This window comes from Humulus lupulus, chromosome 1, assembly GCF_963169125.1.
Source record: "Humulus lupulus chromosome 1, drHumLupu1.1, whole genome shotgun sequence".
Classification (NCBI taxonomy): Eukaryota; Viridiplantae; Streptophyta; class Magnoliopsida; order Rosales; family Cannabaceae; genus Humulus; species Humulus lupulus.
In genome coordinates this window covers 18,533,813-18,559,884 of record NC_084793.1, presented here as the reverse complement: position 1 = coordinate 18,559,884, position 26,072 = coordinate 18,533,813, and the positions used below count along the sequence as shown (strand labels likewise).

General features: G+C 31.4%; 1 long non-coding RNA gene across 1 annotated transcript; it reads left to right on the top strand.

The window, feature by feature from the left end:
* The first annotated feature begins 6,873 nt into the window (after positions 1 to 6,873).
* LOC133816444 (uncharacterized) lies at positions 6,874 to 7,919 on the top strand. The gene is made up of 3 exons (XR_009885281.1): positions 6,874 to 7,151; positions 7,499 to 7,563; positions 7,748 to 7,919. It is a non-coding gene; the product is annotated as an uncharacterized LOC133816444 (long non-coding RNA).
* The last annotated feature ends 18,153 nt before the right edge of the window (positions 7,920 to 26,072 follow it).

The following is a 26,072-nucleotide window of genomic DNA, read 5'->3' as shown; positions in this document are numbered from 1 at the left end:
CTATGGACTTAAGCAAGCTTCTCGTTCCTGGAATCTTAGGTTTGATGAAATAATCAAAACCTATGGCTTTGAACAAAATATTGATGAGCCCTGTGTTTACCAACTGAAGGCAAATCAAATAGTGGTATTCCTGGTTCTTTATGTAGATGATATCTTACTCATCGGAAACAATGTTAAGAAATTATCAGATGTGAAGAATTGGCTGAGCACTCAATTCCAGATGAAGGATTTGGGTGAAGCAAGTTATGTTCTAGGAATCCAGATCATCAGGGATAGAAAGAACAGACTCTTAGCTCTATCTCAAGCAGCTTACATAGATAAAGTGCTTGAACGTTTCTCAATGACAAATTCCAAGAAAGGGCGTCTACCGTCCCGTCATGGAATTCATCTTTCAAAGAAGCAGTCTCCCCAGACTCCTGAAGAGGAAGATGCAATGAGAAAAGTTCCTTACGCATCTGCAGTTGGAATTCTGATGTATGTCATGTTGTGTGCTAGACCAGATATCTGCTATGCAGTGGGAGTAGTGACCAGGTATCAGTCAAACCCAGGACCGGAACATTAGATAGCAGTTAAGCATATCCTGAAGTATTTGAGACAGACTAGGGATTATATGTTAGTCTACAAGGGTGGTGTTCTGAACCCTGTAGGCTACACCGATTCAGATTTTCAGACTGATGTCGATGACCTAAAGTCTACTTCTGGAATGGTGTTTACTCTTGGGGGTGGAGCTGTGATTTGGAGAAGCGTAAAGCAGTCTGCAATCTCAGATTCCACCATGGAGTCTGAGTACATAGCTGCGTCAGAAGCAGCTAAGGAAATAGTCTGGCTAAAGAAGTTCTATTCGGATCTTGGTGTTATTCCGGAAATGGATAAACCGCTTGTGTTGTTTTGTGACAATATAGGAGCGATAGCCAACTCAAAAGAACCTCGAAGTCACAAGAGGAGTAAGCATATAGAAAGGAAGTATCACATTATTCGAGAATATGTGGCCAGGGGAGATGTGAAGGTTATGAAGATTGCAACTGAAGACAATCTTGCGGATCCGTTTACAAAGACACTACCAGAAGCTGCATTTGATAAGCATACCAAGGAGATGGGATTAGTAGAATTAAGGCATTAGTTTCAATTAGTGCAAGTGGGAGTTTGTTGGGGTTTTATGCCCTAATTAAAACTCAAATTCTTTGTAATCTCATTTTATTATCAATAAAAGAATAGAAATCATTTTTTGACTTGGTCAATCACTTTGCTCACATGTTTTATTTTCATGATTATTTGTTTAATATAAACTTCTATTAAATCCCGAGCATATAGCTAATCTTATTTATAGTGACGTAATCACAGTGGAATATAAATATGATTATATGTTCAAAATAAGTTAGTCCTAAGATTAGTTAGTGCACCGGATTTACACTGACTTGCCAATCTACGATATGATCTACTTACACATTACAGTGTTATGTTCTTTCCAGAACATTAGCAAAGTAGATAAGATTGGATGTATTTGTTACATCGGACAGGACCGATATTAACAGTTGATAAGATAAGTAAACATGCCGTTATTATCTATTCTAGTCATATCATATAGTTGACCATAGGTCAATTCAATCTCAATTCTGAGTGGTTAGTATTCTAACTGATTGTATTATTTGAGTTCTTTGACTTGTTCGTTACCAGCTTACCCTACGGACTAGCCCATACTTACATCTTGGGAACTCGGTAGTATAATTGAGTGGGAGTGTTAATCATAGATATGAACATCTATAGCTTCTGATGAAGAAGTGAAACGATGGTTTCCTTTTAGTTTGGTTCAAGGTGTTAAATGATAGAGATCTCATTTCAGTAATTAAATTAGTTTACTGAAATATCATTTACAAGGAACTAAGTGTTTTAAGGATAAAATACAATGAGGGGTAAAACAGTATTTTAGTCCTATCTCATTGTAGACCGTCTATAGAGGATTGAGTGACAATTATGGTTGTAACAATGGATAATTAATAGCGTATCTATATTTGTTATAGAGCGTTCTATGAATTCAAGAGTGCAATTCCAAGTCTATAGTGGAGTCACGAGGAATTAATAAGTTAGTAAATTTATTTGTTAGATTTATGATAACTTATTGGAGCTTGATTTCATAGGCCCATGGTCCCCATTGTACCTTGGATAAAATCATCTAGATAGTCTCAATTAATTGATTTAATCATCAATTAGAATTATCAAAGTTGACCAGGTCAATTTTGGATAGTTTCACAGAGTTGTGTAATTTTGAGAAGAAAAGAGAAATTATGGCAGATTTATTAATTAAGATAAATTGGTATCTAAATTAATAAATAAGTTTAAATCAAGGTTCAAATTATAAATAATTAATTTGATAAAGGATTTAAATAATTATTTAATTAATTAAATCAATAGAAAATAATACAGGCCTTGATTTTAAGTCCAATGGGCTTATAATCAAATGGGAAATTTCGCGGGCCTATAGCCCATGATAATTTCGACCTAGGGCTTCAAAATGGCTGTTATTTTATTGATTTTTTAATTAAATTAAATGACCTAATTGAGTCTATAAAAGGAGTGCTTATAGAGAAGTCAAAACAAGGGTTTTTGATAAGTCAGATTTTCTGATAGTTTTATATTCTCTCTAAACACAAGTCATTTTCTAAGCCTCTTTGTTATTTTCTTTTCTTCTCTCTATATCTATCTCATGTGTTGAGAATTGCCCACACTAGTCTAGGTGGTTCTAAGGATACATTGGAAGATCGTGAAGAAAATAGAAGATCGGTTCAGTTTCTTGATAATACTCTGCGACAGAGAGGATACAAGAGTTAGAGAAACTGAAGGAAGGACTCTTAATTCCGCTGCGTATACTGTAAGTATTCTAATATTTGTTTTTCTTTGAATTCAATTTTAGAAACATGTTTTAGGCTATCTCGTATTAATTTGTTTAATATTAGATATACATGAAAATAAACAAAGATCCTGTATAAGCATTTTCCAACAAGTTATAAGCTTTCCTCATAAGTTTATTGATATTGCCAAGATGTTTTGTAACTGTTTCATCGCAGGGTGACTCTTCCCCTTAATGCTTCTAATGTTGCACTTTCCTACACAACAGCAACATTTGGTGCTGCTATATTGAACTGCCTCCCTGTTGCAACTTTTTTCTTGGCTCTTCTCCTGTGGTGCTTTTATCAATTTAATCATGTGCATTTGTTTAATTTTTTTATTTGTTCTAGATCTTCACATCAGGGTAATAGATTTTTGTAAAAAGAAACATTTAATCCTCAGAATTGGTCTCTGAACAAAGATACAAAAGTTTGTTTTTTAGTCTTGAAACTTAAAAAATTGAAACAGGTCGAAATTTCCTACATTGTTCTTTTAACACTTTACTTTTCAAGTGGAGGACAAATAGTAGCATTTTTTGTTTTTGTTTTCTATCGGCCATTCTGTTATAGCTTTACACAGATGTTGAAAAGGACTATCCATAAATCTTGATTGGTGAACTTAAGAATAAAACATGAGATTACTTTAGGAAAATACCATAGAATGTATTCTGTTTATTAGAAGAAAGGATTAAAAACATACTGAGCTCAAATAGGAAATACAGATAATTTCACCGATATTGGAAACTTGGAATGTTTTAAGTTTTACCCTTTTGTGCCTAAATATGTATGAAATCAAATCAATCACATTGCATGTTCACAAACAGGATGGAGAAATTAAACATAAGGACAACAGCAGGGATAGTGAAGGTTGCAGGACTAGGGGCGTGCATGGCTGGTATTGTGGTTCTTACCTTCTGCTTGGTTTTTGTCCCCTGTTCTTCAGGTAATAAGAGTTCATGTCAGAAATTACATTGTTTCATTTTGTTGATATATATTAACTTGGACTCTCTAAAGTTGATCTTGTCCCTAAACATAGTTTTACTAACACTTCAAATCTTGGCAAGAATATTTCACTATTAATTTTGATTGAAACCAACAAGTAATCATGACATTAATAAAAATATGATATAGATGAAATTTTGAGGACCAAGTACTAAGTTTGAGACCACATATAGAAACTTTATTAAAGAGATTGTGTTTTAATTACAAATTCATCATTGTAACCTTTTATATGATTTGTTGGCTTTTATTAATATTAGGCTCGAATCTTGAAAATTTATCCAGAAAGGCTAAGGTTCACAACCCTACTATGCCTTTCAAGTACTGGTCAGTGTTTTGTATTTGCTATTGCTTTGGAGAGAGATCCTAGTGAATGGAAGCTTAGTTGGAACATTAAATTACTCACAATAGTTTACACAGTAAGCAAACAAGAGACCCTTCATTACTTCTTTCATTCATATAATTTCAGTCTGTTAAGTGGAGAGGAGACAGCAGAAGGTAACCTTTATCTTTTATTATTTTTTTTATGTATAACAAAATTGTTTTTATAATAAAAGAAATTAAAAAAAAAACCAAATACTCATGGAAGAAATTTCAGTCTGTTTTCTATTCTGTTGAAGAGTCTTGCAATATTAGTTCTACTTACACTACAACAATTTTGCTTATATATTACGTTCAAATATTACGTAAATTTGGAAGTGTTATAAATATATCCTAATAAAAAAAAAAAACAAGCTGAAATTTTACCCAAAAGGCGGCAAGTGACCCAATCACTCACGAAGTTGTTAGTTTCTTCTATAGTTTTTTTTTCAGATTTCAAATTAATATCAAGAAAGTGTTTTGAATATTGATTATATATATTTGTTTCTAATTGAGATAACACAGAAAATTAAAACTAGAGAGGTTGTATGCTAGCTAATTCAAACACTCACAGGGCCTCTCTTTCTCACGCTCTCCTATTTCCCTCGCCTCTCTCAAATTTCACCTCACTGAAGCCTCTCTCGGAGTAGCTCAAGAGGTAAGGTATTTTGTTTTTTTTTTAACTTTGATTTTGATATTTAGTGTTTTAGTTTGTTAAGTAAAACTTGTATTGATTTTTGTTTTGGTTTTGGGGTATTATCAGTGATTTGGGTGATGTCTCTAGAAAGATTTTTATCGCAAATCTAAGGCTCAAATCATAGAGATTGAGTTGTTTGTTTGCGTCAGCTGTTTCACCTCAAAACAAACCAAATGGTTTGGCATTTCTAGAAAACTGCATTTATTATTTTATTGTATTGAGAAGAAACCAATAAATTTGCACAGTAAAACACCCTCAAAGTATTTGCCATACAAGAGAAAATTGATTTGTTTAGTAGATTTTACATTTAATTTCACAAATGGTTCTACCATTTGGGAATGTCAAATGACTCATAATTCTTTATTCAAACTTTATCTCAAACTGGTTTTGGTGCTTGATTATCATTGTGATATTTGCTTTGTAGGACTTGCTAAACCGGCTCCTGTTATAGAAACTTTTTGTACCGATGAATTAGTTTTGCAACTTGTGAAACTTGATGGAGTTGTTACTTTGGTTGATTCCAAGCACGCAATGCAACACCTTAATGAAATAAAACGAAGATTTGTGGTTAACGAGGCTGTAGAACAAATTGCTTATGTTGATTGTATTATTTTTGAACAAGGTAGAGTTTTTTTTTTTTTTAATCAGAAAACAAGTTAGAGTGTATTCATTGAATCTGGCATTTGTTTTTAAAATGTGAGGTGATTCTGAGCTTTGAAGCTAATTGGATTCCAACTATTTCAACAGATAGATTTAGTGACTGAGGTTGAGCTAGAGATATTGACCAAGAGAATTAAGGTGTTCTTTCTGAGATATTAATAATTGTATACAGTTTTAACGAATAGCATATAAGAAGTTATTGCTCCTATATGTGTCTTCCTCTGCTTATACTTCCAAAATGGAATATTCTCCGCTAACAGAATCCAAAGAATCAACCTTTGTATCCTATTCAGCTTTTGTGTTTCACTCTCATAATAAATAATTTTTTAAAAACTTATACTCTTATGTGCACTGGTGCCAGCATATTAATGGGATGGCACAAATGAAGCAAGCTAAGTTTGGATCCGTTGACATGGACTTTGTTCTTGGAGTGGGAGGCTATGATCTTGATAGGTTTTTAGCTTGTCTCTATGTTTCTGTGCCATTCCATTCCAATCTTTCTTTCCACTTCATTCCAATCTTCTTTTTATTACTTGTCTTCATGGATATAATGCAAACGTGTTAATGTGTTAATTTGCAGGATTGATTCTGAAGTTCAGGTAGATAATTCCTGTTCTACAACTCATCAACATGAAACTGGAAAAAGTATTATTTTCTTTCTCTGATTTTTCCTTTCCAATCTTTTTTCTCTGTTTTTTTTTCCTTTACTGGTTTTCACAATTTTTGTTTACATGCTGTTTTTAGCTGATTTTCAAAGATTCAGTCACTCGACCATAGAAACTATATTTTTATAAAAGAATAAAATATAGAAAGTTTTGTTGTTGTTGTAGTGATAGATTGTGTTAAAAGAAGGATATTTTAGCTGTGATATCAGTCCTAGGCTCCTAGCCTATCATCTTAGGAACACTATCCCAATTAGTTGCTGGCTTGTCAATAGTTCTGTCACCTTTATACGCAAAGTTTCACTGAGGATAGTTTGTACATTTTATTTTTATTTTCGCATACAGTGCTCTGGCATAGTAGAATGTGAATGTTTAGAAGATGTTTGTATACTAGATACATTTTAAATTTGACTTATCAAAGGAACTAACAGCGGGCAACATACTTTGTACTCTGCTCTTTAACTTGTTCAATTATGCTTATTGTTAGGTGAAAAGTCTTCTTACTGTACGACCTGAAACAGAGACTCCAGTCAGTGCCGTTTCCATCCGGAGAATACCACGGTTTGCTTAACTCTTCAATTACTAATTTTTTATACATTCAGAGTATCCAGTGTTGATTTGTATGTTGTATACTCAGAGTTCCTGCTAATATGCCACTGTACGATATATTAAACGAGTTTCAGAAGGGCAGCAGTCATATGGCAGCTGTGGTGAAGACTAAAGGGAAAAGCAAGCTTCCTACAATTGATGGGGAGAAGACTTTTCTGTGGCTGCCTAGTAATAATTTTACAGAACATGTCTATTTCTATATGCATCAATGGATTCTGACCAGTTAAGCTCTGGAATTTCAGATTTTGATACTCACTTTCAAGGCCTCATAGTTCAGAAAAGGTCTCTCTCTCTCTCTCTCTCTCTCTCTATTTATATAACTGCAGTTGTCTCAACTTATTTCTATATTCTATTCCATATTTTTCATTTGTGAAATGTTCTGTTTTAACTAGTGTGAAGTATATGGTTGTTAGGTATGCATTTAACTGGCCTTGATTGTTTTCCTTTACTTATATTCCATTTATCAATTCAAGTTTTGCATCCCTATTCTGTCATCAAAAGCTTTATTCAGCTATTGTGTATTCATGACAGACTTCTATGATATTTCTATGGTATGTGATATTGCATTGATTGTTAGAGATCTCGCTAGTTTCTATTAATACTTTGTATTTTCTTGATTTATCTCTTAGTGATGATGACGACTCTGAGAATGAGTCGGCACTTGAAATTCAGCCATACTTGATGGAAGAAAAATGTAAGACTGCAATTCCTTGTTAATAATGTTGTATTGTTTTTTTTGCCTCCCCTCATTGAAGTGCTCATGCTTTTGATATTTTTTTTCCCTGGAATTTTAATGATTTCTCATCTCCTTCTTCTTTTTTATTGTTTAAGTCAGATTTGGACTTTCTGTTTTCTAATTTTTGGGTCATCATCTGTAGTGTCGAAGCACTTGATAATCACTTGACTGCTATCCAAAGGGACCATGAACTCAGGTCCCAAATAGAAGAAAGGAAAATAAGAAGTGATGCGGCTTATGAAGGGGCCAAAAGAAAAGAGAAAGCTCTCCTGGAAGAAAATGTATCTTGTAATTTTTTGTTTTTCATTTTTGAAGTAAAAAATGTTCAAGATTATAATACTTTATTATGTTATGCTTTCAAACGTAAGTTAGAACTAAGATCTCATGAAATAGACACATTCAGAGTTTGAATTAGTTATTGTTTAATGTAATACTTATGGTTTATCAATCTATTGATAATTATATTTTATGATTAATTTTGATTTTTTTTTATCAAAATACAATAATGAAAATCTTTTAATTAAAAAAAAAACTTATAAGTACTATTATCACAATAAAAAACCTTAATATGTTATGATTTAGAAACATATTATAAGCGTAAAAAATAGTTATGGTTTATATAATATAACAAACTAAAAATGTTATCAAAATAATCAAATGTAACAGTTGAAAAGTGTTATGAAAAAAGTACAAGATTAAAGTTCAAATTTATAATAAAAAATTCTATCTAAATGTTATTATTTGAATATTATAGCACCTAAGAATGTGTTATTGAATAGTTTAAGATAACACCGAACATAACATTCAAAAATTGTTATAGAAAAGACTGGACTTTTAATAACATGGGCTACGTTAGCATTTTCAGAAGTGCTATCAATAGTCACGGTTAGCAGTTTTTAAGTGTTATGAATACTGTTTTTTCTTGTAGTGAGGTTTAATTATTGAAGCTGGTCCTAGAAATATTATTTATTATAACTTAAGGTTTAGATAGAATAATTTAGTATAATTATTAAGGATTTAAGGATTTTAGATGAATAAAGTAATCAAGGATAAACCTAGGAACACTACAAGAAAAGACTCTTTTGTCGTCGCTGTAGATCAAGAAGTCGTCGTCGTAGTTGTACAGAAACTACTTGTCGTCACCAAAACGACGTCACTGTAGGTCCGTATATGTAGCAACATATAGCGACGACAAAACACAGACATCGCAGTAGTGTTTTACTACAGCGATGACATGTTGGTCGTAATAGGGAATCTTTTTTTTCGGTTGGACTGGGATATTGCAACAACATGTCGTCACTGTTGGTGGTTGCAAAATTTGAAATTTTGAATTTAAAAAACTCCTACAACGACCACATGTTGTTGCTGTAGGTTCGTCAACCGCCCCATCTATAGCGACGATATATCGTCGCTGAAGAGTGTGTGGGTTTATATGCCTACATCGACAGCATATCGTCGTCATAGTGTCACGAAAACTCAGATTTTCGTGTTCAGCGAACACCATACGGCGACGACATGCCGTTGCTGTAGGTATTCAATTTTTTTTTTTAAATTAATTAATTATATTGATTAAAATTAATTTATTAAAATGTTAAATATTAATTAAATAAATAAATAAAACCAACTTATTTAATTAAATAATAAAATCAATTTATTAATTAAATAATAAAACAAATTTAACAATATCAATAGTCTCCAAAATGTAAGATAATAAAACATAAGTAGTATTGTCTCCAAAATAATAAAAAAAACAACAGAAAATATTAATAAGTTCAAAATAATAATATAATAAAGCTTAATGTCATCAAAATCAATTCCAAAGTCATTATCGTCGGGCTGTTGTGGTGGCTGTGGTAATTGTGGCTGTTGTGGTTGAAAGCTTGCCATCATGGATTGTATCATATTCATGTCCAAGTTGATAGGCTAAAATTGTGGAGCTTGGATGATTGGATTTGTTGCTTTAAAAAATTGTTGCATTTGCTGGAAGTTGTTGTTCTGGGTCATAAAGGCTTGACTGATGTGTTGAATCATGGACTGGAAAGCCTCAGGTGGTACTGTTGGACGGCCAACTGTGATGGACGGAAACGGTGATGCCTCTGATTTTGAAGAGAATCTGTTGGCGCTTGAGGCAAAGGTACAAGTGCCCTTCAACTTGCGTCCAATACCTTGGTTGTGGCCACAACGTTGACCAAGTACCTTTGAGACAACTTGTGTCTCATTGACAGTGGCACTTCCTGCTTCAAATTTAGATTGAGATTGGGATTGGTATTGTGTCTGGACTTCTTGCTACAAGTCATCCTGCAGTTTAGAAATAAGACAATTAAAAATATACATATATACAAATCTTAGAAAGTTACTTACATTTGCATCCTTAGTATTCGTGTTCACCCATCCACATGACGGATGATTGTACATGTCATGGAATGTATCGATAATGCTGGGCAGTTCCTTAGTTTGAAGATTCATCTTTAGAAAAAAAAAATTTAATGAAATCTCAGTTAAATATTGAAATTATTATTAAGATAACTTAAATCGAGCAGAAGCATAAGAAGTCGATCCATGGAGACTTGGATACTTTTGTTTTGCTCTGTTGACAGCATTTGCCTTTGAGTGTGCCATGAACTATGGAGTGGTGTAAAGGTCAACCAACTTCTGCCAACTCTCGCTGTCCATGCCCTTCGGTGTATTCTTTCTGGCTGTCTCGATATCAGCATACGCTCCATGTTCATGTCTTTTCTTGCGACATTTTCTATCCTTGTACCGATCCTGAAACTCTTGCTCAATCCTAGTCTCTATCAGTCACCACTCAGAGAGAGATCGAGGAAGAATGAAAAATTCCTTAAAAAAATGGTGAGATTTTTTAAATTATATAAAAAAAACATTACATGTGAATAAGTTGATAAATTTACCTCAAGCTTTTGCATCAATCCTATCTTGTGCTCAACCAGAACACTCTGCCACAAGCCATAATATAATGGGACAAGGTGACCAATAAGGTTACCAATAAGTCTCGTGAACAATGTCCCAAAATCACCAACTTCTTTGTATGTTCCCTCATTCGATCAAATTGTAGAGCCAACAAACCTTTATTGTCGTTGACGAGCTGCTGCAAATTTTTGGATCGAGACCGACTTCTTCTTTTTGCAAGAGCTGCTGCATATGTTAATTAAACAATACAATTAAATTGAATAAAATAATAACAACTTGTCATTTATTGATAAAAGATAGACTAATTATAGTATATTACCTGTCTCACAGGAAGTAGGAACTCGTGTGGGATCTGGAGGAGGAGGATCCGCTCCATCACCGCCATAAGAACGAGCAACAGTAGCAGATATATCTTTGCAGTTTAAATAATTATTAACTTAAAATCAGTTATAGCTGGATGTTAATTACATAACTTAAATAATTTCGGTAATGCATTTGAAACTATTGAAAAACAAACATTGTTGAGAAAAGTCATATATTGATTGAAAAGTCTTGAAATTAAAACATACAAATATGAATATGCATTAGAAAATATTATTCCTCGTCAATGTCGATTCCTACATCATCATCTGTACTTTCTAAATCATCTTTACTAATTTCGTCATCATCATCGTCATTGATGAAATCATCATCCACATCCGGAACAGATCGAGATGTTTCCTCAATTACGCTAGTGTGACCAGGTCGATCCAAATACATAATCTCCAACTCTCCTAATTCCATAGTGAGTACACAATTTGATGAAGTGCTATCATGCACGATATCAACCTCATTATCATCATCAATACTTGGATGATCCTAGATCTTTCGATGATTGACTTCTCCTACTCCCTTCCAATTTTTGTTTCTTGAAGGATCTTCCACGTAAAAAACTTGTTTTGCTTGAGTGGCGAGAATAAACTGATCGTTCTTGTACCATTCAAAATTAATCATGATACTAGTTATGTTAATCTCAGTCACATGCTGACCCTTGCTTGCATCGGTATTGAACCATTTGCATCGAAACAATACTACCGAGTAACAATGGTAATAACACAACTCTACAATCTCCTCAAGTTGGCCATACAGAGTAAAACCATCGGTTCCTGGCACCGAAACTCCACTATGAGATAAGTATTAATCGATGCGAATTTCATAAGAATTCTACAGTTTCGATAATATACCTTCAATTTAAACTAGCTAGGGAAATATTTTTGAAGATTTATGTTTGAATTTTCTCGAAGGCATTCACTGTATAGCACAAGGATTAAGGTAAGATAATAGTTTGTTATAAATTAAATTTAATGAATTCATATATGTGTTGAGCTACTTACTCCATATATGGTTTGTAACGCCCTGGTTACCCCAGAACAATTACGGTGAACCAGAAATTTAACTCGCTACCCGAGTCATTTGGTTAAAAAACGTGCTTCTAGTGTTATTAACAGGCTAAGGTGGAAAACCAATCAAAATGAAAGGATATATTTTATTTAACACATAAAACTGTTCATGGGCCCATAAAAACATTTACAAGTTATTTACAACTCAAAATGGTCATTACTGTTTCAAATTTACAACCCGCCGACCTAAGCGGCAAAAATAGGGTAAATCCCCTTGTTCCTCTGAGAACTCCTTGGCCGTGGTGGTCAAGCGACCGCATATGGACACATCACCACCTAAGCTCTCTACTCAAGTCTGGGTGAGATTTTCTTTCCCTTTACCTGCACCACATAGCTGTTGGATTAACTTATACAGGATCTTTATTTATTTTCATGTATACCTAATATTAAACAAATTAATAGGAGATAGCCTAAAACATGTTTCTAAAATTGAATTCAAAGAGAAACAAAGAATAGAATACTTACAGTATACGCAGTGGAATTAAAGAGTCCTTCCTTCAGTTTCTCTAACTCTTATATCCTCTCTGTCGCAGAGTATTATCAAGAAGCTGAACCGATCTTCTATTTTCTTCACAATCTTCCAATGTATCCTTAGAACCACCTAGACTAGTGTGGGAAATTCTCAACACATGAGATAGATATAGAGAGAAGAAGAGAAAATAACAAAGTGGCTTAGAAAATGACTTGTGTTTAGAGAGAATAAAAAACTATCAAAAAATCTGACTTGTGACTTATCAAACTTATGTTTTGACTTCTCTCTAAGCACTCTTTTTATAGACTCAATTAGGTCATTTAATTTAATTAAAAAATCAATAAAATAATAGCCATTTTGAAGCCCTAGGTCGAAATTATCATGGGCTATAGGCCCGTAAAATTTCCCATTTGATTATAAGCCCATTGGACTTAAAATCAATGCCTGTATTATTTTCTATTGATTTAATTAATTAATTATTTAAATCCCTCATCAAATTAATTATTTATAATTTGAACCTTGATTTAAATTTATTTATCAATTTAGATACCAATTTATCTTAATTAATAAATCTGTCATAATTTCTCTTTTCTTCTCAAAATTACACAACTCTGTGAAACTATCCAAAATTGACCTGGTCAACTTTGATAATTCTAATTGATAATTAAATCAATTAATTGAGACTATCTAGATGATTTTATCCAAGGTACAATGGGTACCATGGGCCTATGAAATCAAGCTCCAATAAGTTATCATAAATCTAACAAATAAATTTACTAACTTATTAATTCCTCGTGACTCCACTATAGACTTTGAATTGCACTCTTGAATTCATAGAACGCTCTATAACAAATATAGATACGCTATTAATTATCCATTGTTACAACCATAATTGTCACTCAATCCTCTATAGACGGCCTACAATGAGATAGGACTAAAATACCGTTTTACCCCTCATTGTATTTTATCCTTAAAACACTTAGTTCCTTGTAAATGATATTTCAGTAAACTAATTTAATTACTGAAATGAGATCTCTATCATTTAACACCTTGAACCAAACTAAAAGGAAACCATCGTTTCACTTCTTCATCAGAAGCTATAGATGTTCATATCTATGATTAACACTCTCACTCAATTATACTACCGAGTTCCCAAGATGTAAGTATGGGCTAGTGCATAGGGTAAGCTGGTAACGAACAAGTCAAAGAACTCAAATAATACAATCAGTTAGAATGCTAACCACTCAGAATTGAGATTGAATTGACCTATGGTCAACTATATGATATGACTAGAATAGATAATAACGGTATGTTTACTTATCTTATCCACTGTCAATATCGGTCCAGTCTGATGTAACAATACATCCGATCTTATCTACTTTGCTAATGTTCTGGAAAGAACATAACACTATAACGTGTAAGTAGATCATATCGTAGATTGGCAAGTCAGTGTAAATCGTGGGCACTAACTAAGCTTAGGACTAACTTATTTTGAACATATAATCATATTTATATTCCATTGTGATTATGTCACTATAAATAAGATTACCTATATGCTCGGGATTTAATAGAAGTTTATATTAAACAAATAATCATGAAAATAAAACATGTGAGCAAAGTGATTGACCAAGACAAAAAATTATTTCTATTCTTTTATTGATAATAAAATGAGATTACAAAGAATTTGAGTTTTAATTAGGGCATAAAACCCCAACATAAGTGATATTCACTCATCTGTTCAGAGCTATAAGCTCTGTATGATTATAATGATCATCATTTGTTAATATTTATATGCAGTACTGAGTTTTCTTATTGGGTTTTGGCTCATGGGTGCTATGTTGTAGAGTCCCAGAATTTACTTAGCTAGTTAGATAGTAGTAGTAGTAGTAATAGCTAGTAGTAGTTATAGTATGTTCATTACTATGGATTTTAGTTCAAGTCGGGACTTAGTTGGAAACTCATAGCAAAAATTATGGATTTTATAAGTTTAACCTATAGTTTAAGAATATTAATTATAACATAATGTTTGATTAATATAGTTGATTATAAAGATGTTATTTATTGTACTATAAGGTTTAGATATAATTAATAAGATCATGACACTTGTCGTGTGCATATTTATTTAAGGATTTAATTATAGTTTAAATAAAAGAAAGTTCAAGAAATCTCTAGAATCTTCCAAGACCATTAGGAGCATGACATTTGTTACAATCTTGTTTATTTGTGGATTAGGTTGTTATTTAGATAATTAAATAGATTTTCCGTAACTTTTAGGGTACTATAACTTCCTACCTATTTTTGACCCAGTTATGTTATGAATTTCGAAAAATAGTATTTCTATAAAATCGTCGATAATTGAATTCTATTTCTAACGGTATAAAGATGGTCTAAATCGGAGTCTTATAGCTCTAGTTATGTTGATTTTACTACAGGTGGGTTTAGAGTTACGAGATTTAGAAAATTAGAAGTTAGGATTCTATTTTATTTAAATTTAAATTTGGATTATAGTTAGAATAAAATTAAGTATTTTTTTTTTAAATAGAAGAAAGATCTAGAAACTCTAGAACCTTCCAGAACCACTAAGAGCGTGACACTTGTCATAATCATGTTTATTTAAGAATTTAAGTATTTTTTTAATAGGATAATTTCACTCCTCAAACTCTATAAATAGGACCTAGTACCCAACCCTTCCACTTACTCTTCAACTGTGATCAGACTCCAAGGTGCTAGTGAGACCATAAGAGTGATAAATACTTGGGTTTGGGATAAAAGCTTTATCATTCTTAAGCTTTATCAAACACTTGGGAAGTAAGGATTATAGTATTTCGGTATTGGAGTTAGACCAATCCATAAGGTCAACTAAGGTACCCTCATTCTTAAGTTCAATTCTGTTTGATTCCTTAGTTTCTTTAGTTTTCATTCAGGTTCTAACTTTTGTTATGGTTTTGTGGTTAGGTTTTTAAGTTCTTTAAACTTAAGGTGTCTTTTCGGTAAGTTTCCGCTTGGTGGTTTAGTTCTATTCCTTTCATCTATTTCCTTTAGAAATACTCACCATTTTTATTGTTGGTTTTAGGAGTGTTCCAAGTCCCGCATTTGTTCTCATATCCTAAGTTTGGTAAGGAAAATAGGATAGTTTCTATATGCTTATATGTATGTTTATGTATAATATGTTTATGCTATAGTACGCTATGTTATGTTTATCTGGGGCTCATAGTTGCTTAGTGCCCTAGTGTTTATCATTTTTATGTTTATAGTTATGATTTACCCTACCTCAGATATTAGACAGGGGACCTAGATGGGTTATCATATACTATCATGTGATCTAACCTACCTCAGATATTAGACAGGGGACGTAGATAGTTTATCACATGTCTTAATGGCCATTAATAGTGTAGTCATATATGGTATAAGTCTTTATTGTCATATGTTCATATGTTTATGTTTATGATATATGTTTTTATAGTCATATGTTTTTAGTGTATGCTTATGATTTATTATGTATGTATTAGATAGTATTATGTTTTATAGTATATGATGTAGTTTTATGCTCATGTATGTGATGTATGTTTTTAGTAGGTTTTCCTTGCTGGGCATTAGGCTCAATCCTTTTATTTTTAGTGTGATGTAGGAAATTAAATATGGAGGGCGGAAGGATTCTTGGAAGTTTGGCATGTGTGTGGAGGATGAACGGACTGAGTGGACTGTGTGTCGATTAAGAATGACATTTATTTTAGTCTTTTAAATTATGTTCTTGATGTAATTCCGCAACTAGTATTTAAAGTTTATGTTTTATCAAAAAATGTTTTATGTTTTAAACAATGGGCACCCATACCACATTTTACATTTATTTTAGAGTTTTAATAAAGATATAATTATATCTTATGAATGTTTTTTCAAAGTAGTAGCTATGTTAGTAGTTTTAATGGTCCAAGGTCTTAGAAATAGTTGGGTCATTACATATGTGGTGCAGGTAAAGGGAAAGAAAAGCTCACCCAGCCTTGAGTGGAGAGCTTAGGTGGTGATGTGTACATATGTGGCCGCTTGACCACCACGGCCAAGGAGTTCTCAGAGGAACTAGGGGGTTTACCCTATTTTTGCCACTTAGGTCGGCGAGTTGTAAATTGTATACTGTAATGACCGTTGGTATCGTAAACAACTTGTAAATGTTTGTATGGGCCCATGAATAGTATTATGTTGTAAATAAAATACATCATTTCATTTTGATTGGTTTTTCACCTTAACCTATTAATAACACCTAGATGCACGTTTATAACCAAAGAACTCGATTAGCGAGTTAAGCACGGTTCAAAGTTCACAGTAACGGTCTTGGAGTAACCGGGGCGTTATAGTTTTGTTGCTAGGCTTCGGCTCACGAGTGCTTTATGGTGCAAGTAAAGGCAAGGAATAAGTCGACCAATCATGAGTACGGAGAGCGTGGGGCGACGTGTACATGTTTGGCCTGCCTGACTGCCACGGCCAGGGGTATTTTTGGGAGATGTTATGTATTAAACTAAATTTTGTCGTTTAGTTGACCTTAGTCATGTTTTTGACTTGTAAATATTTATAAACAGTATTTTGGGATCCTAAATGTATAACGCTTTATAATTCCAATGAATGACTACATTTTCAAATTATATGACTTTTATTACAGTTTAGCCAAACTTTTAACCTAAAACCTGGATTAGCGAGTTAATTACATATTTTAAACTCACTTAGTAACGACTCTAAGGAAGTAGGGTGTTACAATCGTCACTGTAGATAAGTGAATAGTCCACAAATCCTGCCACGTGCTACGTGTCTACCCTACAGCGACGACATGTCGTTGTTATAAGCAGTAAAATTTCACTTAAAATTTTTTGGCGGTTCATTTTCCCACATTTTTTGGGCCATATTGCGACGACATGTCATCGCAATAGAGTACAAAATAACTGATCAGTGGACTAAATTGGATTATATAGCGACGACAAGTGAAAATATGCAACCAACTATTGGCGGTTAAGTTCCCTCTGTATCCTACAGTGACGACATGTCGTCTCTCTAGACTAATAGATCTCCCTCCTTTTTTTCCATGAGGACTCTATATCGACGATAAGTCATTGCTATATGGGGTGCAAATAGACAACCAACTCTGAGCGGTTGAGTTATCTCCCTATCCTACAGTGACGAGTCACTGTAGACAAACATATTTCTCTATTTTCTTTCGACGAAGACCTTATGGCGATGACATGTCGTCGTCGTAGAGTCAGTTCCCGCCTCTTGTTCCCTCCAAATTCCTGATACCCTACAACGACATCGTATCGTCGTTGTAGGGTACTAGGAATTTGGAGGACTTGATTGTGTGTTGTTGACGGCCCTACAACGATCATTGCTGTAGCTTATTTTTTTAATAAATTAAGAGAAAATAAATTTTCGTGGATTTTGACTACATACAGCTACGACTTTGGAGTCGTCGCTGTAGAGTTTTTTTTCTTGTAGTCCATGTATATATAAATATATATATATACTAGGTAGAAGCAACATGCAATATACGTTTGTTTGGTTTTAAAGTTGTAAACAATGTCTATAATTTTAATAAAAACGGGTTCACTGTTTTTTCATATATATATATATATAATAGAATGAATTATAGTTCTATAGTATATAAAAATATTTGTATTAATAATCTCTACATATATGACATCTAAACACAATGTTGACATAAATATATATTTACATGACTACATGACATATATATAAAATACAATAATATTTTTTTTTAAAATAATAGAAATAAAATAAGAATAGAAAATTTCATATTGTAGACAGTAGTATGCATATATCAACTATTTTTAGTTTTTAATGTATCTCACAGTGTCCTTTGGTGAATTTGATGAAGAAACCGAGCTTCAATTACTTGATAAAAAATAAACTATCACACAAATTTATAAAATAAAAAATGACATATACGCCTTTATTATTTTTAAATAAATATGATTTAATTATTTAAATTATCATAAAATATCTTAAAAATATCCTATTTTAGTTAATTAATTAATTTATTTTTGTTTGAGTTTATGTTTGTTCTAATTTTTTAATTTTGCAGTGACAACAAAATATTATATATTATATGTTTAATATAATATTAAGTTTAAGTTTAATTAAATCTTATTTAAGTTATAAAACATATGATTTTATTATTTTAAATAATTATCCTTGTAAAATATCTTTAAAATATCATATTTTAATTAATTTAATTATTTATTTAGTTAATTTTATTTAAGTTTAAATCATGCTTATAATCTATCGTTAAATATAAAAATATTCCGTTAAAGTTAATAGAAAAAAAAACCGTTAAGAACAAAAATTTATATTATTTATACACTTTTTATATAGAAGAGATATGTAAATGGTTGCTAAAAATTCTGTATTAAAAAATAAAAAAAAAACCCTTCTCCTAACTTAGAAGCGCCTCATGTTACTCTGGCCAAGAAAACAAAAGCCTATTTCACAAATGGATCCAATTAATATCTAATTTCCCTTTGAGGCCCGTAGTTGTGGATTTTCCTAATCTTAGCAGCTACAACATGCTCTTTCCTCAAACTAATTTGAATTACATGGTTGTCTTAATATGAAAATTGCAAATGGCTGTATGCTCAATTTGAGTATGAGAGATACATTAGAAATTAGTGTCGAAGATGTGTGTGAAAGATCCTTTTTTTTATATAAATAATAGTGGAAATATGTTACCATCCAATTTAATCCAATCTTTTATACTTTTATCCAATTGAAATTAAAATTTTAAAATACTCATTCAATCCATACTTTGGATTAGGTATTATTTAGACAACATATCACCAATTTATGGTTTTACTCAAAATAATGTAGCATTAGTTAAACATTCATAGAGTACCTAATATACAATATATAAGAAGTCAATCATGTATATAATAAAATCATAAAAAAACTTCACTCTTTTGAATATTATATGTAGTAACAAAAAGAAAATGGGTATGAAAGAGTACTAATACCATAACCTCACTCAAAAGAGGCACACTAAGCTAATATTTTCAATCTCAAAAGTAGGATGTTCATATAAACTATAGTTTGGCACCCAAACCGTATTACACCAAACTGCCAAAAATTGTGACTGGTAAATCTAACAGTTTGGTTTGACCAGACCGTTCAATTTTATATGATTCAGTCACGATTTCTAATATCTAAGATCAATTAAACCAAATTGGACCATAAATTTATAGAAATGAGGGTGCAAGAGTTTGAACCCTTACCCTTGAGTTAATAAAAAATATATCTAACCATCAAAGTCAATCAATTTAATTATTAATTTAATCAATTTTCGGTAGTATTTAATGCATGCACAAGTTTTCAAAACTGAAAAAGAGAATTGTAACGTCTCACATTGTTTAGAAAGTAAAAAGTTTATCTTTCACTCTTTTATAAAATGATTCAAAATTCTAACATTTCTAAGTTTGAACCCTTAGAGCACTCCCAATGGGTGTTCTACTCTATCTTTTAAAATATGTCATTAAAACACACATTTTTCTATTTTACTTCTAAGTTTTATATTATACCATACATCAGTTTCTCTATATCATTTAAATATTATATCTTTAAATATATTTTATTACTTAATGTAAAATAAAATAATTGAAAAAGAAAAAAGAAATAGTAAATATATACTAAATAGAGAGAGAAAGCTTATAAAAAAAATATTAAAATATTATATAAATGATATGTAAATGTAGATATGGATTAATTGGAGTTTGTGCATAGCTATTATAAATATATGTATAAAGAAGCTGATGGAAGTTGTTTTTATGAGTTTTAGCTAAATATTATAGAGAAAGTGTATTACAAAATATATCACCAAAACATACATTTTTATAATTTACCTCAAATTTTTACATTATACCACACATTTGCTTCTCTATTTTTTCTCTACATCATTTATATATTATATATTTTTAAATATTTTATTCATTTTAAGAAATAAAATAATTAAATATAATAGTATCACACTCATATATATACAAAAGTTTATAAAAAAATAATAAAATAGTTATAACTTGATGAATAGTATTTCACTACATATAGAGAAATACTATTCATTTAGGTAAAAAAAATATAACTTTACATCACCCATTGGAAGACTACTTAACCATTTTTTCTCTATATTATAAATAATAACACATTTTAGCTCATCCATTGGGAGTGCTCTTACCCTTGAGTTAATAAAAAATATATCTAACCATCAAAGTCAAACAATTTAATTGTTGATAATAATTTTTCAGTTGTATTTAATGCATGCACAAGTTTCCAAAACTGAAAAAGAGAATTGTAAAGTTCCACCTTGTTTATCTTTTCTGTAGTATTTAATGCATGCACAAGTTTCTAAAATTGAAAAATAAAATTATAAAGTTCCACATTTTGTAGAAAGTAAAAGTTTCTCTTTCACTTTTCTACAAAATGATTCAAAATTCTAACATTTCTAACAACAAAATATTTTTTATGGTCTTGAAGGTAAAGCTAAAATTATTATTTTTAAATATAATTATTCAGTTAATTATTTTATAATATTTTTTTAACATTTTGGTTATATGGTTATATTCGTACTAAACTGTTTATTTATAGTTTGGTTTTGTTTTTTATTTTTGATGGTTAGGTTTGGTTTTTCATTTTGACAAAATTGCATTAGTGGTTTGGTTTCAAACTTCTTTTAAACTGTACCAAACCAAAACGTGTACACCCCCAAACAAAATATTAGTAAGATTTGAGCATTAAATAATTAGCAATTTCAAAATTAATAAGCGTGGATATGTAAAGCAATTAATCAAGAAGATATTTGATATGTTGAATGCGTAATAAATTGAATATGGTAACTTTAAAATGTATTTGATCCTTAATGTCAAGTGATTTATTTAGTATATAAAAAAAAGAGATTTCTTATAAAATATACTTTTTTTTTGGTGTTTTTTTACTTTTTTTTCGGTCCTTAATTTTTTTTCTTCAAAAATACTACCTTAAGTTTTTGGAAAATATGTTTTTAAAGTTTTATATTTACAAAAATACGGTGCCAATAAAACAAATAAGAAACAACAACAAGACAACAACTAAACATTAACCCTGTTTTTTTTAAAATCAAAATATATCTACAAACAACTAAACAACAAATAGACAACAAACAACAACAAAACAAATATAAATAAACTTAAACAACTAAAAACCAACATGAAAACAAGTATACGTAAAATCTAAACAGCCCAAAAACAACAATAAGACAACAACTAAACATTAACTCACTGCATACTACACACATTTAAAAACAACAAATGAAGAACAACTAGAAGTTAACCCACTGCATACTAACATATTTTTTTTTATTAAAAAAATCAAAATATATCTGAAACAAATAAACAACAATTAGACATCAAAACAAAAACATAACAAATATATATAAACTTAAAACAACTAAAAATCAATGTGAAAACAACTATACATAAATCTAAACAACTAAAAAACAACGTGAAAACAACTATACATAAATATAAACAACTAGAAAAAACAACCCAACATATATTAAATATAAACTAAAATTATAAGTATACTTAAAAAAACTTAAATTTCCTAACTCAAGAAATTAAATAATCAATATAAAATGTGAACCAGAGGAAAAATGAGATTTTCCCTTGTGAAAAGTGAGTTCCAATAGAGACCCTAAAAAAAAGTGGGTCCCAATAAAGACGTTTTTTTTTTCTACTAAGACCAATAAAGACTTTCCTATTTTGCTACTGTACACTCCTTCTTATTTTCCATTCGGCCATTACCAAACCACCACTTCAACCTTTCATTTTCTCTCTCTACCCCAAATTTATCTCTTTAGAACTTTTTCTTCCTCATCTAAAATCCCAACTGACCATGATCAAGTCGCCCAGTCTCTCTCCTCGAAGCTCATCAAGGACCCGGAGACAGAGCCTCTCCCCATTGTCGAACGCCAAACACTTAGCTTCTCTCCATGTAACCCCTCGCAGTCGCCGTTCGACCCCTCGCAGGCGCAACTCCACCAGCACCTGAGCCGACCAGCCCTCTGCACAAGCCCAGACCCCTCGCCTCTCCCGGTAAATGGCTTCTTCTCTGATGGAGAGAAGAAGTTTGAACAGTAAATAAGAAAAAAGAAAATTTTATTAACTTTTAGTGATATATGTAAAAAAATTAAAAAAAAAAATTAAGAGTAAAATAGTTGAAATTTAACTTATTTGATTGGTATTCAGATTTTTAATTGTTAGATTAGTTAAAATAAAAATTCTGTCATAATTCTACTCTTTGAAATGGTTCTGAAAAGAAAAAAAAGCGTCGAAACCAAATATTGATTGAATCCAATTATTAATTTAAATGAAATGGTGTATTTTTAACTATTCTTTTGAGTAAAAAATTGATTCTTACTCAGAATAATGTTGGAAAATCGTGTCGTAAATGTTGGACCTGGTGCAAAGCAATGAAAGTAGTTCATTGTTTACAAAATTTATAAAAAAAAATTATATAATTAATGTTTATTATTATTGAATAATATTTAGATAAATATTAGAAAATTCATAATTTATTACTGTAGCTATAATTTTGTATGAATACGAGAGGATTAAAATTATATATAATGAATTAAATAGTATGCAGTTTATATTAAAGTTATGGAATCTTCAATCAAACACTGCTAGCACGGTCCACTAGTATTATGAATACATGTGATCTAGATCCGGATCACTAGTGTAGTAGGACATCTTAGACCATTTCTAATGCAAGATGTAAATTTTGTGACAAATTTAGCATAAAAAATGAATTAATCATATATTAGGTCCAATATTTGTAATTGTGCTCCAAGCACAATGTGCAAATTAACACAAAAAAGTCAATAATTCAATTAATATTTATTGAGAACATATAAAAATTATTTTTTATCTTCCAAATTATATACTCTAAGAAATTTGTCATTAAAAAAAATAAATAAAAAATGGTATATAATTGGTCATTAATTGTCAAACTACTAAATTATTGTAATTAGTGGCAATATGTTAAATAAAAAATATAACATTTATTGATGTGACAAATTTGGCTCATGATATATTTTGTGACAAATTTGGTACAACTTTTAGCATGTGACAAATTTGGCACAACTTTTAGCATGTGACAAATTTGGCACACTTTTTGGAATACCATTGGAGTCATACTTTTTGTAAGATGTGCTCGATATAGCATTACACCACCTTTTTGGCACTCCATTGGAGATGCTCTTAGTGGATGTGTTTTATACAATAAGATTGTATAGACTAGACCCGATATGTATTTAACTCTTTATTAAATATCGTTATTATCATATCAACTGTTGATATGCAAAACCTTAAAGAGTTATAATCATATCACTCGATGATCATATGCAAATTGATCTAAATCCTGAAGTTATCATGAACTCCTGTTTATGTTATTTGGGTCATTTGATTCACTTGTTAGGGTCTGTCAGAATGATCAGGCGAAAAACTTTTGTTTTGGGGGCTCATTGATGTAAATGGTTGGGGACATAATTTACAGATATGGAATCCAAGCCTTCTTCATAAGAAGATTGAATAATGGTTTACTTAAGGGTTAATTCTGGAACTAAATAGTTTGAGGCCTCTAATTTATAAAAGGTTTATAAATTAATTGTTAGCTAGTAAATTAATGGTACTTGATGATAAAAAGGTAATTAGAGGGGTAAAACAATAATTTAACCTAGCTATAATAATGAACCAATTAATGGATGATTGAATTGTGTGAAGTGATTAAATCAATGGATACCTAATAAAGTACTCAATAAATATAAGTAAGAGTACAATCCCATATTTTTAGTTGAATAATATTGAGATTAATAAATAAGATTATTATATTAAAGGGTTTAAATAATTTAAATTTATTGGAGTTTAAAATTATAGGTCCATAGATCCCTGGATCCGCTTTATAAACATTGTACATGGTAAGAGTAGCAATAAAAGAAATATGGGTATATTTGTCAAGAAAATTAGTTTATGGGGAAATACGTAATTATGAGATAATTATGGAAAATATATCTATTATTTAATTAATTGTAATTTTTCGTAATTATTAATTAATTAAATAAAATTATTAGTTTTGAATTAATTATGTCATCTTATTTTAAATTAGTTTGAAAAATTAATTAATATTTAAATTTTAGAAATTTAAATTTAGATAGTTGATTTGAAATAAATCAGATATCTTGTCTAGGTTGTTAGTTGATTTGAATCAATTTAAATTCAATTAAATATATTTTTGGAATATAATAGATAATATCTATTTTAATTGAATTAATTAAATAAAATAAATTAGAAAATTATGTCTTGTAACTGTATCAAGATCTACACGCCAGTCACTGTCCCTGGACTGTGACTAGCGCAGACCAAGTGTCAGGGGCACAGTGGTAATTTTTCATGTCTTATTTTATTATCATTAATTGAAATTTTTTTAATTAATTAAACCCTAGATGACTAATATAAATATATATTATTATATTTCTCTCAAGATATATATCGTGATATTTAGTCTGACTGAAATAGAGAGAGTTTTCTCAGAGAGAAAATAAATTGTTTTAACCCTTCTCTTTACCCAAACTCCATTGATCTCATGTGTTGAGAATATCAATGGAGTTCTACATTGTCCTATTGAATATCTACGTGCCCACACACGTCCTGTTGTGTTGAGATTGCGATTTGGAAGACTTTGGTTGAGTCTTATACACAAGGATATTGTTTACCGAGTTTTTCGGAAACTAGAATTATAAAAGATAAGAGAGCTTAAGAAGAAAGGATTTAGAAAATGCAAGCAACGTTTTTACGTAGTTGGGGCGTTAATGAGCCTTAGTCCACTAGTCAGTTGTATTAGAGCTTAGAGAGCTTTTTACAATGGAGTTTACTGCAAGTTTGAGCAGAGTAATTGCTTACGAGAGGAAATCTAGGGATCCCCTCTCCAAAGCACCACTATTCATATTTATAGGCAAGCGAGTGCATTGGGCTTGGGCCAGGCTAGTCCGGGCCCAATAAGGGTGTAACTATTATTTGCTCTCTGATGGAGGCTCAATACAAATGATTGAAATATAAAACATATATTAGCCAAGGCCCATTGGGCCAGCCCAAACATGATCACATTATAAGCCTTGCGACAAACTAATGCTTTAGTCTGGGTGTCATGGGCTACGAGGAAGATTCGGGGGACAAGATCTGTCAGGATAGTGGCGGCGCAGTTCTGAACCAACGACGTACATTCCTGAGGTAGCCTCCTCTGCAGGTTACTTATGGGGATACAACTCCACGCTTCTTGGGATGGCGTCAGTGTCGAGGATACTTTATCATGCCAAACACGACCAATTGATCCAGGTCCGTTTACCAACATCCCTCTCCATTTACCAGGGTCCCGGTTCGTTTACCAGGACCCGGGTTCATCCACTGCGATCCCGGCCTAATCTCGAACTTTGGAGCCGCGACCCCTTTTACTGCATCTCGGGAGACGTCCCAGTACATGGTCCCGGGTCTGTGCAACCTGCTCCGGCGATGGTCCCGACTTACACTCCTGGATGCCCTTTGGGCCTTGCTGAG